The sequence below is a fragment of the Grammomys surdaster genome, unplaced genomic scaffold (genome assembly GCF_004785775.1).
Source record: "Grammomys surdaster isolate TR1022 unplaced genomic scaffold, NIH_TR_1.0 325, whole genome shotgun sequence".
Taxonomy (NCBI): Eukaryota; Metazoa; Chordata; class Mammalia; order Rodentia; family Muridae; genus Grammomys; species Grammomys surdaster.
In genome coordinates, this window is record NW_021604744.1 from 4,396,254 (window position 1) to 4,414,141 (window position 17,888).

The window sequence follows — 17,888 nt, forward strand, 5'->3', positions numbered from 1 at the left end:
CTAGAAGTTAATAAATAAAATTCCTTTTATTAATTGAACACAGCATTTTCCTTCTAATGTCCCCTTGACAGTGACTGAAAAGATTCTGGTTCAGAATATTGAAAGTGATTTTGTGCTCATCCTCCACTTGAAAGCCACATGACATCACTAAAATAAAGTACACTGAGATGGGAAGCATGCCGCCTACCTGTGCAACTGTCAGGGAAATCAGTTGACTTCCATACCTCTCAGGAGCTCATACTACACAGATCTCTAACTGGCATCATTATAAGCAAAATAATTCAGAAACAGCTTCATCGTTTTACCTTTTCTGACCTCTGATCATTTTTCTTAGATGTTCAAAGTACTTGTACTATGTATTTATAAAATAATGGTACTTGTAAAATAATGGCAATAATTAAAATGTTAATAGAAGTCCATTTTCTATTTTCATCAATTTTATGAAATTGCCTGTAACATTGTGTAAAGTTGACTAAGAAAGACAACAAAATCCTTACTACATTATTATTAAACATAAACTGAATGCAAGAAATACTTCTGAAATAAGAATTGTATAGGCTTCTATAATTTAGATTAATTAGGTGGCTTTTGTTTTTTAATAATTAGTCATTATATTGGTTGATGTTGTTGTTGTGTTCCTTTTACTTGTTGTTTGAGACATGCTATTACTCTGGATCGTGCTATCATGTAACTCACTATATTCTCTTTGTAGCCCATCCAGTCTTGGTGTTATGGTTATTCTGTCTCACGTTCAGCACTGCTACAACTATAGGTATCAGCCACAATGCCAAGCATATTTATTTTTAAATATATTTTATTTTTATTTTAAATTGGCATACAAAGTAACACATAAGACCACTATAAAAATATAGCAGTTTCAGTATACTTCATTTGGGCTTCTCTGTTCCCACTCTGCTGGATCTCCCTGCCCTTCTGTGATTGTTTGAATATGCTTGATCTAGAGAGAGTGGAACTATTAGGAGGTGTGGCCTTGTTGGAGTGGGTGTGGATTTATTGGAGTAAATGTGTCACTTTAAGGGAGATCTTTAAGACCCTCATCCTAGCTGCCTGGAAATCTGTCTTCTGTTTGCATTTGGAACAAGACATAGAACTCTCAGCACCTCCTGCACTATGCATGCCTGGACACCATCGTTTTCCTACCTTGATGATAGTAGATTGAACCTCCAAACCTTAAGCCAGCTCCAGTTAAATGGTGTCCTTCAAAAGAGTTACGTTGCTCATAGTGTCTGTCCAAAGCAGTAAAACCCTAACTAAGACACCTTCTTCCCCTTACACCCTGCAGGTCTTCTCTTTCCACATGGTTCTATTGTCTTCAGCATGACACTCTCTTTCCTAGTCTCATAGGCCCTTCTCTAATTTTCTGGTTTGTACACATTCACTTTACCCAAGTACACACATTTAACATTTGGAGGGTGGAATCTACATGAGAAAGAACATGACTAAATTAATCTTTCTGAGCCTGGGTAACCTAGATTAATACAATGTGTTTATTTCCAGATGGACATCTAGGCTGATTCTATGCCATTGATACAGAAACAGAGTAGCTATGAATTTCAGTGTGCACATATGTCTGTGGAAGAGGACTCTTTGGCATATATGAGCATTGGTTTATATCTGGGTCATTTTTTAAAGTTTCATTTTTCGTCCTTAAATGATTCTCCCCAGATTTAAATATTAACTGTACAAATGTATACTCTCAAAGACAGTGGGTAAATGTCTCTTTTGTACTATAACCTTGACAACATTTGTTGTTGCTCTGAAGATAGAAATGGGAAAAATTAGTGAAAGAAATTTAAGTGTGTGTGTGTGTGTGTGTGTGTGTGTAGGCAGGCACACAGAGGGATAGGGAAGGAAAGGGTATAAATAATACTAAGAATGTTTGGAAAACACATGGTCAATTAGATTATTTTATGTTTACTTAATGTTGCATGTAATATGAACATTATATTTATGTGTATAATGCTTGAAGTTGTATCATTTGGGGTGGTGTGGTCCCTCGAAAACAATTCATAGAATATCTCCAAAAAAAAACCCCAGGTGCCAGGTATGGGAGACTTCTTTTGAAATTGTTGGTCAAAAGTCCCCTTCCCCCCAAAAAATACATAGGCTATTGTCATTTATCTTGATTGCCTTCCAATCACCTCCCAAAGGCAAGGAATTATTGTTTAAGACATCATACATTTTGAGCACAGAATAAGTCTACTTGGAATTGATCTTAAATCCTCCTCTACCAGGACTTGTTTCCAAGATACTGCAAGGAGATGTTAAACTCCAAAGGGAAAAACAATCAAAAGTAGTATGCAGCTAAAAATTCTATGTGTCACAACCATGAGCAGTTTGACAAGATACTCTAAATGAGACAACATTGGCACTTATAACTTAGGAGTAATTAACAGCCACCCAATTAGGCTTAAGACCTGATTAATACAAAGACATCTATGCTTTGCACTATAAATTTAGGTAACTACCCATGTCTAGTGAGGTAATGGAGCCTAAATAAGAACCTTACTTCTGTCAGGCTTCTAAACCAGTATAGTGTATACCTGTAATCTAAATACTTAGCATTTTATCCACAAATAAATTGCAGCTCTTTTTTCAACCTGCACAATACACCTAGAATTTGATTATCATTTGCAAGTCTTGCTCTGGGAAACTTGAAGTCTGTTCCTGTGTCCATTTAAATTGCCATCAACTTGATAATTTATTTTTCTTTCTAGTTTACCTATGGCTGACTATACATGAGTTTCTTTCACTGGTCTAGACTCTATTACTTACAACCTTATCTTTTGATAAAGTATCTCATACTGAACCCAAGCATCACTAATTGGTTAGCCTTGTAAGCCCGAAACTTCTTAAGTGTTGGTAGCATGTCTCTCTTTTCTCCCTCCACCTGAGTGCCAGGTCTACGTATCCATTTTTCTTCAATACCAGGAATAAATTCAACACTAGTGACTCTAACCATTGCAGCAGAGTTTTGTCCAGGCTTGTAATATTAAATATGCATTTCTTCCTATAGTGAGTGTCGTAAATCCAATCAGAATGTTGTTGGTTATCCCCGAACCAAAATGCCACTATTGCACTAGTGAGTATGTACTATCTAACTGGTCAGTGTTTTAGTCCTTTGGTTTCATAGCTGGGTAAGACTAAGACAACTGATGCCCCTTCTCACCAGCAATTAGGATAGCACCTTCCAATACAGTGAACACTAGTGAGCAGGGCTGAGATTCCTAGATTAGTTCTTGATATATGTGTGCTACCTTTCAACTGTGTGGTGTCTTCAGCAAAGGGTTTTACCCTTAGGTCTATTTGGTGACCAAGAGCAATGCAATAAAGCCCATTGATTTGAGAACATCTAAGGACTCCCACCCCAGCAACATACAGAAGGATATCTGACACATAGGACTGGGATTTTTTTAAAAACCCATGGACTCTGTAAGCAACATTAGCCGTTCATGCAGAGTACATCCACTCAAAGGTTAGGCAAATATTTTAGTTATCTTATAAATTAGGTTCTTGTGTTGCTTTCCCTTACATTCTGAGCTGACCCTCCCCTTCCTGTCTACCTTCCCATACCTCCTGCATTTCAATGTAAACTTTCTAGTCTTAGTATTATTCCTACTCCATGTTCATATGTTTACTTTAACTGTAGTTCAAGAAACAAGGAAGCATTTGGAAAATCACAGATGATTTCTGGCATCCTAAGGCTATGCCGGTGTCAGATATCTATAGTAACAGAGTCTCCTCCCTTGTGTATGCACTCTCTTCCCCTTGAACCACATTCCTATTCTATCTTTGCAGCTTTGCTAGCAACATGACCTACTTCTTAAGAACAAGAAATATGCTGTGAGGGTTTCTATGGAGACTTGCTCTCTATCTCCATATAGTAGGCTAACCCTAACACTTCTCTACCCGAGTTTTACCTGGTAAACATTGTGAAGAAAAGGCAACAATTATTAATCTAAATACAGCATGATACCATTAGTGAAATGAAATGCATAAAATTACTTTTCCATATCCAAATCAAAACTAGTAGCAAGAATTTTCAACAGAGAAAAATATCCAGTTTTTTAAGGTTTTTTCTTTTGATTTTTTACATTAACTATAATTACTTAATGTAATAAAATGATACCTTTTGAGTTAGTCTATTAATTAGATTAGAAAAAGAAATTTAAAATTTTCTATAATGCTTAAAAGATAGATGTTAAAATCCAGTATTCATTCATGATTTTACAGTAAATATTACAGAAAGCTATACAGAATTCCACATACCTTTAATCCTAGTACTTGAGACACCAAAGCAAGTGAATGCTAAGATTCCAGTCATCTTAGCTTGTCCTATCTCAAAAAAAAAGGACATAAAGCAAAAGTTAGATGTGTTTTATTGGTAAAGGCACTTCCTTAGCAAGATAATGTGTTTTATTTTGACATTAGAGGAAAAGAATTAAATGTGTATTAACTGATACTACTGGTTAACTCATTATGAGATCCAGAAATTAGAAGCAACCTTCTCTAGGACTGTCAATACTTTCACAGGAAGGACTCTAATCCTCTTGTTGCAGCTGCTGCTTGCTATCAATGAATGTTTTAAGTCACCTCACTTTGTCTTTGTCCCCTACCACTTCATTCCTCAGGAAGTTATTTTCAGAACACTTCATATTCAATTCTTTTGTCATGTTACATACACCTTGCCATGCTCTTTCCAAACATATCATCTTCACATATCACCTTCCCTGATTCCAGGTTCTTCTCCCACCCACATTCAGGCAGTCATCTACTACTTCAGCTTTGTAAAAGTCACAGCATAAAGATAATCTGCCCTTCTCCCAGATTATTATCATATCCTAATGGTACATGTTTTAAGAAATTCTGTCTCATTTTGTGTGAACTTGTCATTTTACAATTCAATATTCATTTGAATAATCATCGCATTAGTACACTGTGAATTACACAAGAGAAGAAGCACTGATATGGCTCTATTGTCCACTCTCCTAGCATAGCATTTGGAGAAACAGTATACAGTTAGCAAAATATTTACTAGCATGAGACCTAGGCCAGCATGATTACTAGAGTGGAAAGAAGTTTAAAACTGGTCCTGATTTAAATCTTAAGATTGTTGCCAATGTAGAAATACAGAGACATAAATCATTCACCTGAGATATTAATTTCTAAGTAAGACTGATATTGCTTTTGATTCAGATTTATACTTCTAATATTTCAGAACTCTTACTAAGAGTAATTTATATTAATGTACAGTATTTTGACTGAGACATTGATAGTCTACAAAAATATTTCACTAAGGCTTATGTTTTACTTTATTATTGTGTGAATAATGAGATGTTTAGTTCATTAGACACACCTAAATATTTTTTAAAATGTTTTCATGAATTTATATTTTGCAATTACTCATTTATTTTGTTCTACGTGTGTCATTATGTTATCTGGCTTGAAAATACATAATTTATATAAATGTAAACTTAAAAGAAAAAGCATAGGCATTAGGTAATACAATGTAGATTAAATATGATCACTTACTAAAGATGTGAACCTAGGGCTGATATAGTGCATTTCACATAGGAACAGAGCAGTAATACCTAATGTAGTCATTATAAACATAGCTCATGGCAATACTGCTAAATGCAATTAATCCAGCTTCTAAACTATTTAGTTCCTCTCGTGTACTGTTACTTGTAAAGGTGTTTGTTGGTTGGTTTGCTTGTGATTTTTTTTCTTTAAGACAAATGAACCACACTGATGTGGAGGTGCCAGGCAAAAGTCAGAGGCACTGAGCAACCAGGTTGCCTCTTGTGTGATGCTGTACTTTGGAGTACCATGGCAGTAAATGGCAGTTATAGATGCTTGTAAATGGCAAATGTGGCAGATCTCCCTAGGTCATACTAGTTCCCACTGGCCTGCTCAGCTTGAGTGATTCTCAGGGTTTGGGTATAAAGATTCTCCCTTGTTACATGATGTCTGTGCTCTCGGTGGTGGATCTTGTGTTTGTTGAACCCCAAAGCTGGAGGCTGAGAAGAGTAATGGTCTGGTGGAGATTTTAACAGCTACTCAAGATAGCTGCAAAGAAGAAGACCCTCCAAAGAAGACCTCAAACATGGGTCAAAACAGCATTCTGGTAAACCAGCTGTTTCTTAAAAATTATTTGATTTTGCCTGGAAGTCGTACTTCTTTTAAACCAACTGCATTTATTAATTATACCTATTTATAATGTCAACCCTTAAAATCCTGGTTTGCTTAATATAAGATTACAAAGACACTGAGACTGATTTTTAAATTATTGGTGTATACTTCAGTGAGAAGTTCAGGAAGGAATTTAGGCCAACCCTATAAACCCAGGCCAGGATGATAAACTCAGTCCAAAGCATGTAGCTTGGTCCTTGGGGAAAGGATTAAGATTTTGTTCAGCCAATTTTATATAGCATTAAACTACCTTACTAATACTTTTGTCTATAGTTATAATCAAATCCTTCTCTCAGCTTTGAACTCAGACGCTTCTCATTATAATGAACATCAGTGGATGAATGTGCCTTTTTTACCAAATGCATTTTTTAGCAAAAGTTTAAATAATATAAAACTTCATTTTTAAAAATGAAGTTAGTTTTGCCATGTGAAAAATGTTTGTAACGGTGATTTTTGGCAGAAATTTATATTCCTCTACGCTCAGAACTTCTTGAAATCAAAATATATGTTCCTGGTCCACCTGATCTTCAAAATTGTACTGTATTTGTCAACTGTACCACTTTACATAAACCAATCATGTAAGACTGCAAATTGGAAGTGGTCACCTTTTATTTAGGAATAAAAATGCAACGGGAACACTTGAGTTAGCATTAGAAACCCAATGGGAACCCCTGGATGTGCTTGCCTGTTGACTTGGCATGGCTACACACTTTCCTGCAGATGGATAGCCATGCCAAGACATTTTGCCTTGCTGAAATACTGTGTAATCATTTGCAGGGTGAGGTTTGCAAGACCTGTCTCCAGCATGCAGAGAAACATGTTTACTGAAGCTCTAAGGATAAATGACAACTTCACACTCAGGCTGGAAGAAGCAGGCATGTGTAGCAGCACTCCCTCAAGGCTCAGAAAACATCACAGAGGAGAGGACTGAGAGAATGTAATTATAATACAGTTTCAACATTTCTTATTGCTGGAAACTTTTGGTAAGGAGATTGACAATGCCATGTAATGTTCAATTGCTCCACTTTGATGAATCAGACAGAGGCAATTATCATCATTTAATGAATGCCAGTCGAATTCCAGAAAAACACTTCTTTATTTGAACCTATAATCACACATAGTAATGAACAATATTCTACCATTATTTAAAGTAAGTTTAAAACATCTGTAATGAAATATTGTGTTACTACTATAACTATCAAATATTGAAGTCATGTGAACATGCTGTTGTGCTTTTCCTTATAATTAGGTTTGATAACAGACAAAACATATACAGGAGCAGACACTTTGGCAAGTTTAAGAACGCCTGGTAACTTAGTCTTAACTTTTCTTTGAAAAGAGAATGTAGTCATGCAAAAGTAACTTTTATTCACCAAATGTAATTGTCATCTTGGAGACTTACTGCTGAATAAACACAGCCTTTCTAGATCATTCTGAACTCTGTCTGGTTCAACTCAGCTGTTCTGGCCCTATCCCTCTCCAAGCTGACTGATTCAATATGGTGTCTCTCAGCTTCTCATGAAATTGTTCTGCTTAGCCTCAAATTAACTCTAACAGTCTGTTTTAATCTTTTGGCTGTTCTTATTTTCTGGCTTGTTATGTCTTCGTGTCCAATCTGTCTCTTCAAAACTGTCCCAAGAAAACTGCCGCCTCCTCTCTCTCTCTCTCTCTCTCTCTCTCTCTCTCTCTCTCTCTCTCTCTCTCTCTCTCTCTCCCTCACACACACACACAAACACACACACATACACACACAGTTTCTGACTCTGTGTGTGTGTCTCTCTCTGTGTCTCTCTGTCTCTCTATAAATCTATCTATAAATCTATCTATCTATCTATCTATCTATCTATCTATCTATCTATCTATCTGTCTGTCTATCATCTCTTTCTGCACTGCTCCCTCAAGGCACCTCTCTTTTGAGTCTATTTTTGTGAGAGTTTGGAATATCCTCTCTGACTCATTCTGTCAAATCTTTCTACAATTCATTTTGTTGTCTGCCCCTCAAATAGATATCACATTCATACATGGCTGCATCTTCTTACAAATTAACTTTACCTTCAATGATTGAGATTAAAAGTGTGTGCTAAGGGTATGTCTGTGTTTTAGGTGGATAACATAAAACAAGGTATTTGGATGTGGTCCCTTGCCAGAGTAGCGAGGTTACTGGACTAAAATTCCTCTACAGTTTACAAAGAGGATTTTATAGTAAGAAGTTTCTCAGCTCAAAGGCAAATGGATAGCAATTCTATAAACTATCATACGAATATAAACTACTTAATGATATTGATTCATATTTTTAAAGCTACATTTATTTTTAATTAAATGCTATACATTTTTAATTAAAATTTGCCTTGAATATTTTTATATGTGTTTATTTACTATTTATGAGTGTACGTGTGTGGACATACCCACATGGGCCACTGAACATGTGTAAAGGACAGATGACCATCTGTGGGAAACTAAGCTAATTTGTGAAAGAGTAGTGGTGTCAAATGCATTGCAACACTACTAAGATTCTTAACTGGGGTTGGTTGAGTACTTAGTCTATTCAGTAGAGCACATGTCTAACATACATATAGCCCTAGGTATGATCTCATCATGAATAACTTGGCTATAGGGATTACATGATTTGTGATATTGGTACACAGAGGGGAAGCAGGAAGACCTGAATTTCATATATAGTGAATATTCAAAGCCATGCCGATATACTTTACAGTCTCTCAGAATAACAGTAAACATACAAGCAAAACATGTTTTATTCATTTACTTTAATCAAAATGATGTGATAGCAATTTTGTAAAGAATTAGGTTGAATATTTTTCCTGGAGTAATATTTTTTAAGTGTCATTTAAGCTGGATTTCACTAGAATCTGTTTCTTCAGCTATGTGATCACTGTAAACTGTTGGAGAAGGGTGGAATGTGACAAAGCTGTGACAAAGGAGTTAGGAAAACATTTCAGGAACAAAGAGAACTAATTAATGCAGACATAGGAATTATCTCACTATGGCAAGAGCTAATTGCCTTTTATGCACCCCAACTTTAAAAGCACAATGCTATCTGCTTATGTGGGCATAAACAGAAAAATTACTAGAAAGCATTGATATTTATGGTACATACTAGTTTTTACAAAATAAAACTCTGTTCCCTGTAGCTAACATGGTGTGCCAATACATTAATCTTTTCTGGTTTATTCTAAATGATTATTTAAAGATATTTCTGATGTATATCAGCCTTTATTTTATTTCAATAAGAATACTATAAAAATAAAATGTATGTCAAAGATAAGTACAGGTCCTTCATTGTTTTAGTAGTAAGTGAACAGAAAATACTTTCTATTTTCATTTTTAAAAAAGTGATTAAAAATACTCAGGTTGTAATCCCAGCACTTGGGAGGCAGAGGCAGGTGGATTTCTGAGATCGAGGCCAGCCTAGACTACAGAGTGAGTTCCAGGACAGCCAGGGCTGCACAGAGAAACCCTGTCTCGAAAAACAAACAAACAAAAAAAAAACAAAAAAAAAAAAAAGAAGAATATGCAGGTTGGTATAATGTATCTCTACTATGGTCCAGAGAACTCCAGAACTATACTAGCTTGATAGTTTTAATTTTTAATTGATATTTTTGCAAACTGTGTATTTATCCTAAATGTAATGAAGAATTAAGGGTCTTGTTTGAGAGAAGCATGCTTATATAGGCCCTACTTGCAAAGTATTGCCCTATGGGGCATTTATTTTACAGCAAAACTTAACATCAAAACACTTTAAATATATCTATCTGTGGCTGTTGTCCCAAGTCCTAGTGACGAAGAAAAGGAACTTACCCTTTGTTGTCTGGAAAGGAGAATCTGCCTCATGGATCTGCTGAGGCTTTCTACCATATCATTTTTCAATATTACTCAAACCTCTTCTAATGAGCAATGGTTTGCAGACTTGCACGTACAGCAGAATCCTCTAGAGGGCTTATTACAAAGCACTTTACTTGGTCCCACCAGCTAGATTCTGATTGATTAAGACTCAGGTGAGAGAAAGTGTCTCCATAGCTAACAAGTCACATTGACACTGGCCTGGCAATGAGTTTTGAGGACCTTGAATGTCGGGATAGTCTAAACTCGTATCAGTTGCATGTTCTAATCACTGTCAGTGCAGGCCAAGTGTTGTATACACATTAGCACTTACTGATGAAAATTCCACATGGTAAGTATTTTAAAACTATCCTCAAATATTATGTTAAAAATTTCTTAAAGAGAAAAATAATATTTCTTTTATATAGCAAGGACTATATAAAAGGTACTCTATCCACCATAAATATGTCATTTGCATTTAAAATAGTTCTGGTAGAAACATTAAAAAATACCCAAGAGTTCAAAAGTTCTTATTTATTTATATGCTCTTTTATTCAGACTGGTTTTAACATCACATATTCAGATCCTAAAAAATAATAACCAAATAACCAAATTTTTAAATTGATTTGAAAGAGTCATCTTGAAAAGTTCAAAACTTTGTATCTAATACTGATTCTATCAGCAGTTTAAGACTTGGGCCACATGAAAGTATCATTGCAGAATACTTGTATTTGTTAAATGAAACAAAAATACTTGTTATGGACTGATGGTTCTTTTCCTCTGTTCTGGAACACATTTTTATTTATGGTAAAAAACAAAGCAGAAGTTTAAAACTCTATTTTTAACAATTGGACCTTGGTATAACATCAAAAAAAAAAAAAGAAAGAAAGAGAAATCCATGGAGACCATTGAGAAAAAAAAAACTACTAAATTCCCATATGTGTCAACTAGTATTTTAGAAAGTCACATGTTCTTTATGTCTGGTGCTAAGTGATTAGGCAGTTACAGTTAAGTTTCAATGTAGATTTTCAAGGTGCTGGACATAGAATGCAAATATATAGAATACCAAAATCTTTAGTCCTGCATAGACTCTCATAACATTAAAAAAGTGGTAAATAATTTTAGACTAATTTATAGTTTAAATAAATCTACTGTGCTTAGCACAAGAGCAAAGTGTGTTATCTATAAATTGAATTTTAATATAAATGGCAACCATTAGTTTGTCTGTACCATTAATGAACATATAGCACTGTTTATTTTCCATTTGTTTTATTGATCCAATAAATAGAAATTCCAAATTGTACTTTCAAGAGTTATTCCTCTGCTCTTAACAGGAAAGTTTTATTTTCCTACTTTTTACTTCCCTTAATAATGTCAGTGCCTAAGGCATTTAATAAATTTTATAAAATAATATAAAAACATATCAGCCAACACTTCCAAATTTCTATGAGTCTAACTTGCTTCATGAGTATGCTTGAAAAATATATTGGCAACACTAGTCTGTCTTATTATTTAGGTGTTGTATGACACTTAAGATATTTTTGTAGACCCTGAGCTTATCTTCCTTTGTTCAGCATAAATATAAAGAAATAATGACAGTATGCACAAAAGCAAATAAACAAAAGGTTCCCACCCACCACATCATCAAGCATATATTTGTTCAACTCTGCACATCTCCTGCATTCTTCACTTTATAGAAAGCGATCAGTGTGTGAATCACAGGGTCACAGAGAATGTGCAAACAGGAAGCCTTTCAGTTCTCCACTGAAAACACTTGGGACCTTGGACTTTTCAATAGCTGGGCTAAGTACTTGAAAGGAAAATACATATACAGGTGGCTTTGCAGAATGTGTTCACAAGAGAACTAAGTGCACTACAGAGTTTTATCAGTGTGTGTGTGTGTGTGTGTGTGTGTGTGTGTGTGTGTGTTCAGTTCTTTCATCTTTAAAAGGGAAATATTTTCTAAAAAGACCCTATGAAAAAAACGGAAGCTCAGTTCCTCAGTTCTCACTTCTGTAATGCTCACAGTGTTCGTGTGCAGTGCACTCCAGTTAATGATAATAGCATTTACAAGCATGGATTTCCTACTTGTTCTCCTCTTAAAAACTTTTAAAAAATTTTAAGAGTAATGCCAGTGCTAACTTCCTCAGAACTCCAAAAATCAGGTTTCAGCACTCAGGAATTCTTGATGATAAAAATTCAAAATTTCTACTAATTTTTGGTAGAGGGCATCTTGGTATTTAAGCCGTATAAAGCATCAGTGCTGAGTCCACTGGCTTGGTCAGCATGTTGTTAGAGCCAAATGAGGAGCCAATGTGACAGGGAAATGAACTTCCTATGTAGGTAAAGTATTCCTGAATTGATATAATAAGTCAAACTTGATAATTTTTTTATTTCACTGAAATATCATTAAGACATTTAAAGTAATCTCAATTTTGCAATTAGTAACATAAATGTCTAACTTTGCCAGTCAAAATTTTATGTTCAAATGTCTAAGTATGCTCATGAGAAAAAATTGTAAGAATCAACCCTGCCAATTAAGCCTTTTTTCCTCCTATAGAGAAATGTGTATTTTTCTAGAAAGTAGCAATCGTCAAATTGGCAAGTGAGCTATTATAATCAGTGAATAAAAAAATCAAAAGTTTTTTATAATCTATTATAGAGAGAGGAGAATATAACTATAAGTGACATGTTCAAAGGAAAAGGCTATAAAATGAATGTCTCATGTATTCATAAGCAAATACCTGTATGGGTGTTATCATATGCTCGTAACTCAAGCACTTGGAAGCCTCAAGCAGAAGTAACATAAATCCAAGACCAGCCTGGGATGTCAACAAATGCCAACCCCACCAGAAACCATGAAATGGTTAGTTACCAATTTGAACTTGATGTAGAAACAGAATTGTTCTCTTCCACTAATGATGCCAAGCAAGCTCATGCTGACATTGGACAAGTTGAATGTATTTTAGTGAATCTAAAGTGGTCTGGGTTGGGGAACCAACAAATTCTTTCCTTATAAACCTGAGTTAGATTTCCAGAATCCACATAAAAATGCTGAAGCCATGGTGGTACAGGTGGTACAAGTAATCCTAGGTAGATTCCAGGGGATTACTTACAAATTGCCTTTTGTACTTGGAAAGTTCTAAAATTCTAGGTCAGTGACATACCCTGTCTCTAAAATTGAAGATGTATAATGCCTGAGGATAGACCAAGGTTGCTCACCCTCCACATACAATGGAACACACACACATACACACACACACACACACACACGCACACACACACATACACACACACACACACACACATACACAAACACACACATACACACATACACACACACATACACACACATACACACATACATACACACACACACATACACACACACACACATACATACATACACACACATAAACACACACACACACACATGCACACAGACACATGAGTCCCATCATTGATCCACCTATGAAGTTTCACCCTTTCAACAGACTTAAAATGAAAAGGAATCAGGTAATTTACATTTAAAATTCCAATATTAATTTGTTCTGACACAGTATAAATATATTGTATAAAGTAATGTCATGATCTTCTAAACAACAAAAAGATCAGTGTGCCCACTTTTGCTATTGCTTTGAGTTGATTGTTTGCTTACTTTTTGAGATTAAAGTTGGGTCTGTCTTTCCAACCCTGAGACAATAATTAAAAAAGAAAAGAAAATCGAAAAAGTACAAAGCGACATTTCTGAAATATAGATTTCTAATATTTTGGCTATGTAAACTTTAAAAAGAGAGAGTAAATAAACCAAACAGGAATTTTCTACATGTTAATTAAAGATTGTTGCAATTTTTATCTAATTATTAATTATAAAATAGGTATATTAACATGAGAGGAATGCTTCCTCTATAGATGTCATATATTCCTGAAAATTATATTTGTCCCTGATATTCTACAAAGAGATTAAGTGATAACATGAAATAATAGTATTTTTAGACTTTTATTTCAACTTGAAAAATGTTTACTCAAATTTAAAATAGAACAAGCAGCCAAAAGACAGTCACACGTGTAAAACAATAGGCTATACACTATAATTATCTGTGTCTATGAAAAGAGACACAAATGAATGTTTCAAAATCATCCTCACAGTGATGCCCATACCATTTTATGAGGATCCCTAATGCTTGGCCTTTAAACTCCTGATAAACTAGGCTCTCCAATGTACACCTCACTTAAAACAACAGGGCCTTCCTTACAACGTGAAGGTGTACCCTTTTGCACAAAATCCTGATATGAAATGAAAACAAGATATATAAATTACACTTGATAAAAATACAATAAAGAGCTGGAGACAAAGCTATTCACCTGTACCACTCGCCCCCAGGACTCTTTGCTTTCTCCTCCATGGTCCCTTATTGCTGCTGCAGTACGTCTGCCCCATCTGTTAGAATCCACTGAACACTGTGGTGCATGTGGACTTAAGATGAAGCATGGAAAATAAAGAACTTCATTAAGTAAATTTTCTGCTCATTATGCAAAGCGATTTGTAGAGCTATTGAAGTCCAAATGTGATTTAAGCCATCTCTGTGTGCATATGTTATTCTGCAGTTTCCTGTAGGAGAACTTTTCAGAGTGGATGATGCCTTAAAACCAAGCATTTCAAAAGGAAAGGCTGGACAGGTAAATTACTTAAAAAAGAAAACTATTTGCAAACTACTTAATAAGGAAGCTCTAATTGAATTCACTTTTCGTACAATCATTGTCCCAGACGTGAACAAGCTACTTTGAGACTGAAAGCAATCCCAGGTGCTGTTTGGCAGAAAAATAAGTTGCTTTAACATTTGTCTAAACTTCAATTCTGAAAGCTCCTATCTGAGATCATCTTTTCAGTCTATACTGTTAGTTCAATCTTACAGGTAGAAGATAATGTTTTCCTAATGTGGAAGAAATAAGCCACATTACTCGGAGGGGAAAGAGTGAAGAGCCACAGTACACTGTGATCAAATTCATGTGGATAAAGGAAAGATGGCTCTGTGCTCTGTCCTGGCCAAAGATTTTCCCTTTCCTTCAGTTAGTCTCTTATTAAAGAAGGAGATGTGGACTTGCATGCTGAACAACTACTATCTTTTAGATTACTTTAATCTACTTTAATGTCATTGGTTTTCAATTACCATCAGAAAGAGTAATCTTTCTGTGGAATTTCTCAACAATTGGTTTACACACTTCAAACTATCCTAAGGAGCAAATAAAGGAAGACATGATATTTATCTTTGCAAATATAGATTTAAATTCAGAAATTCAATCATGAGTTGTAAACTCTAACACTATTAAACTTTAGACTTGATCCTCATTAGAAATTGATTTTTTTCTAAATACTCATAGTAACAAAATAAGAGACAAGGTACTAAATGATGAATAGAAAAAGGTTTCTAGTCTAGTATGTCATCTTGTAGTCTGGTAATACAGAGAATTTTAAAGCAAGAGAAATTCCAGGACTCTCCAATTTTATGAATATATACACAGGGAAAACCTGAATGACTAATATTAAATAAGATTTTATTGAGTCCTCTCATATATTCATTTTATAGCATAATTTTGTTTTGATATATGCATACACTTATGAAAGTCTTTTGTTGATTCCGTAAATAAAGACATTCACAGTCTATATACATACCACAAAAATTCTTTTTTGCATCTTTGTATTTCAGTATTCTACAAGAAATGGCCACCTTCTATATGTATACATATATACAAATATCACTTTATAAATATAATATCACTTTTTTGTAAAAAGTATATGAAGGTGATGATACTGGGCATATTTTCTTAGCTAATCATATTTTCTTCACTAATCATACTCACTTCAAGACCCTTTATGTCATTTTTTTGGGAAGATGATTTTCTAAGGGATACAGATGCCCTGTAAATGGAGTCACTGATCATCTGTGTTTGAGATTGTATTTCAAAAGTTACTGCCATAAAGGACAGTATTTGGAGAGAGATAACCTCTCAGTTCAGAGTCAATGTCAGCCTTATTTATTGTCCAGGATAATAAAGTTGTAAGTACCTCTAAGGCCAAGATTGAGTCCTTTTACTGCCTCCATGCATGCAGGACACACTCTGTTTCTTATCCCTCTTACTCCTGCCTTCTTGGAATTGCTATGTTCAACAAATCATCTGTTCATTTTATTCTTTCTATTCTGTTTTATTTTCAATTTGTGTCTTTTTATGTTTTGCTTTATTTTTTGAGACTGAGTCTTATATGTGGCCCAGGCTTGTTTCAAATGTGAAGAACAAATGCTTCCTAGAGGTGAGCTCCAGAATTTTCAGTCCTGTCAATAAAAAAACAAATATGGTAGGGTTAGAGCCAATTCACATGTCTCAGCTAGGGGAGGAATCTAATTCCAACCTCCTCCCTCTAGGCTGAAGCTTGTTCATGCTATCATTGTCACTGTGAGTTCCTATGTACACCTGCTCTGCTATGTCTGGAAAGCAAGAGTTGATGTTACAAACTATCTCCGGCTTTTACAATGTTCCCACTCTACTCTTAAATGAAAATCTCTGAGCCTTGAAGTATGTTTCTATGACCTATTTTGGACTGAGAGGACTCAACTGGGAAAGAAGAAAAAAGTCATGACATAATTAGAAATCTCGTAGTTGAGGAGAAAGAAGAGAGGAAAGGGTAACAATAAGAATAGTGAGGTTGGTGATCTTTTAAAGACAATGTATGAATTTCCAACGAATTAACAAAAACATTAAAAATAATGGTGCCTAGGAATAGCAATGAAAAAATATTGGGATGCCAATGTGAATTTTTGCCTCTGAAGCTGGTCTGTCAGAGAAGAGGTGTCATGAGCACACCAAATGTTCTAGCTTTATTTACCCCATATGGAAAACTATGACTTTTTTTTTTAACCAGGGCTGTTCACCTTGTAAATGAGGTTTCTTTTCATGCTTGCTGTTCTACTTCATAGTCTTTTTTCTTCTCCACAACCTTCTGCTGTTCTATTGCTCTTTCCCCTCTTCAGAATTGTGCCTCTCCTTAACTGCTCTTGTCTTTATCACTCATTGAGTTACACAGAAGTAGCTTTGAGCACACAATTTTTCCCTGGAAGTCTATCAGTCATTTATAATTGTGTTATATGGATTCATTCAGTGTATGCATTCTTCAAAGTCACAGCAAATAAGAATGCTTTTCTTTTTTATTGGATATTTTATTTACATTTCAGATGTAATCATCTTTCCCCACTCCAACCCCCACCCTCCCCCCTCCTCCTGCTTCTATGAAGATGTACCTCCACTCACCCTCACACTCCCACCTCCCCATCCACGATTTTCCCCACACTGGGGCATCCAGCCTTCTCTGGACCAAGGACTTCCTCATCCACCTATGTCTGACACTGTCATCCTCCCCTACACGGGTCATGGGTCCATCACTATGTGCTCCCAGGCTGGTGGTTAAGACCCTGGGAGCTCTGGTTGGTTGGGATTGTTGCTCTCCCCATGGGGCCACAAATTCTTGCATCTCCTTCAGTCTTCTCTCTCACTCCTCCTTTGGGAACCCCATCATCAGTTCAGTGGTTAGCTGTGAGCATCTGCCTCTGAATATGTCAGACTCTTGCAGACCTCTAAGGAGACAGTTATGTCAGGCTCATGTCAGCATGTACTTTCTGACATCCACATCAGCATCTACCTTTGGTGACTGCACATGAGATGGATACCCAGGTGGAATGGTCTCCAGACGGCCCCTCTTTCAGTTTATATCCCACGCTTTGTCTCCATATTTGCTCCCTTGAGTATTTTGTTACTCCTTCTAAGAAGGACCGAAGGACCCACAC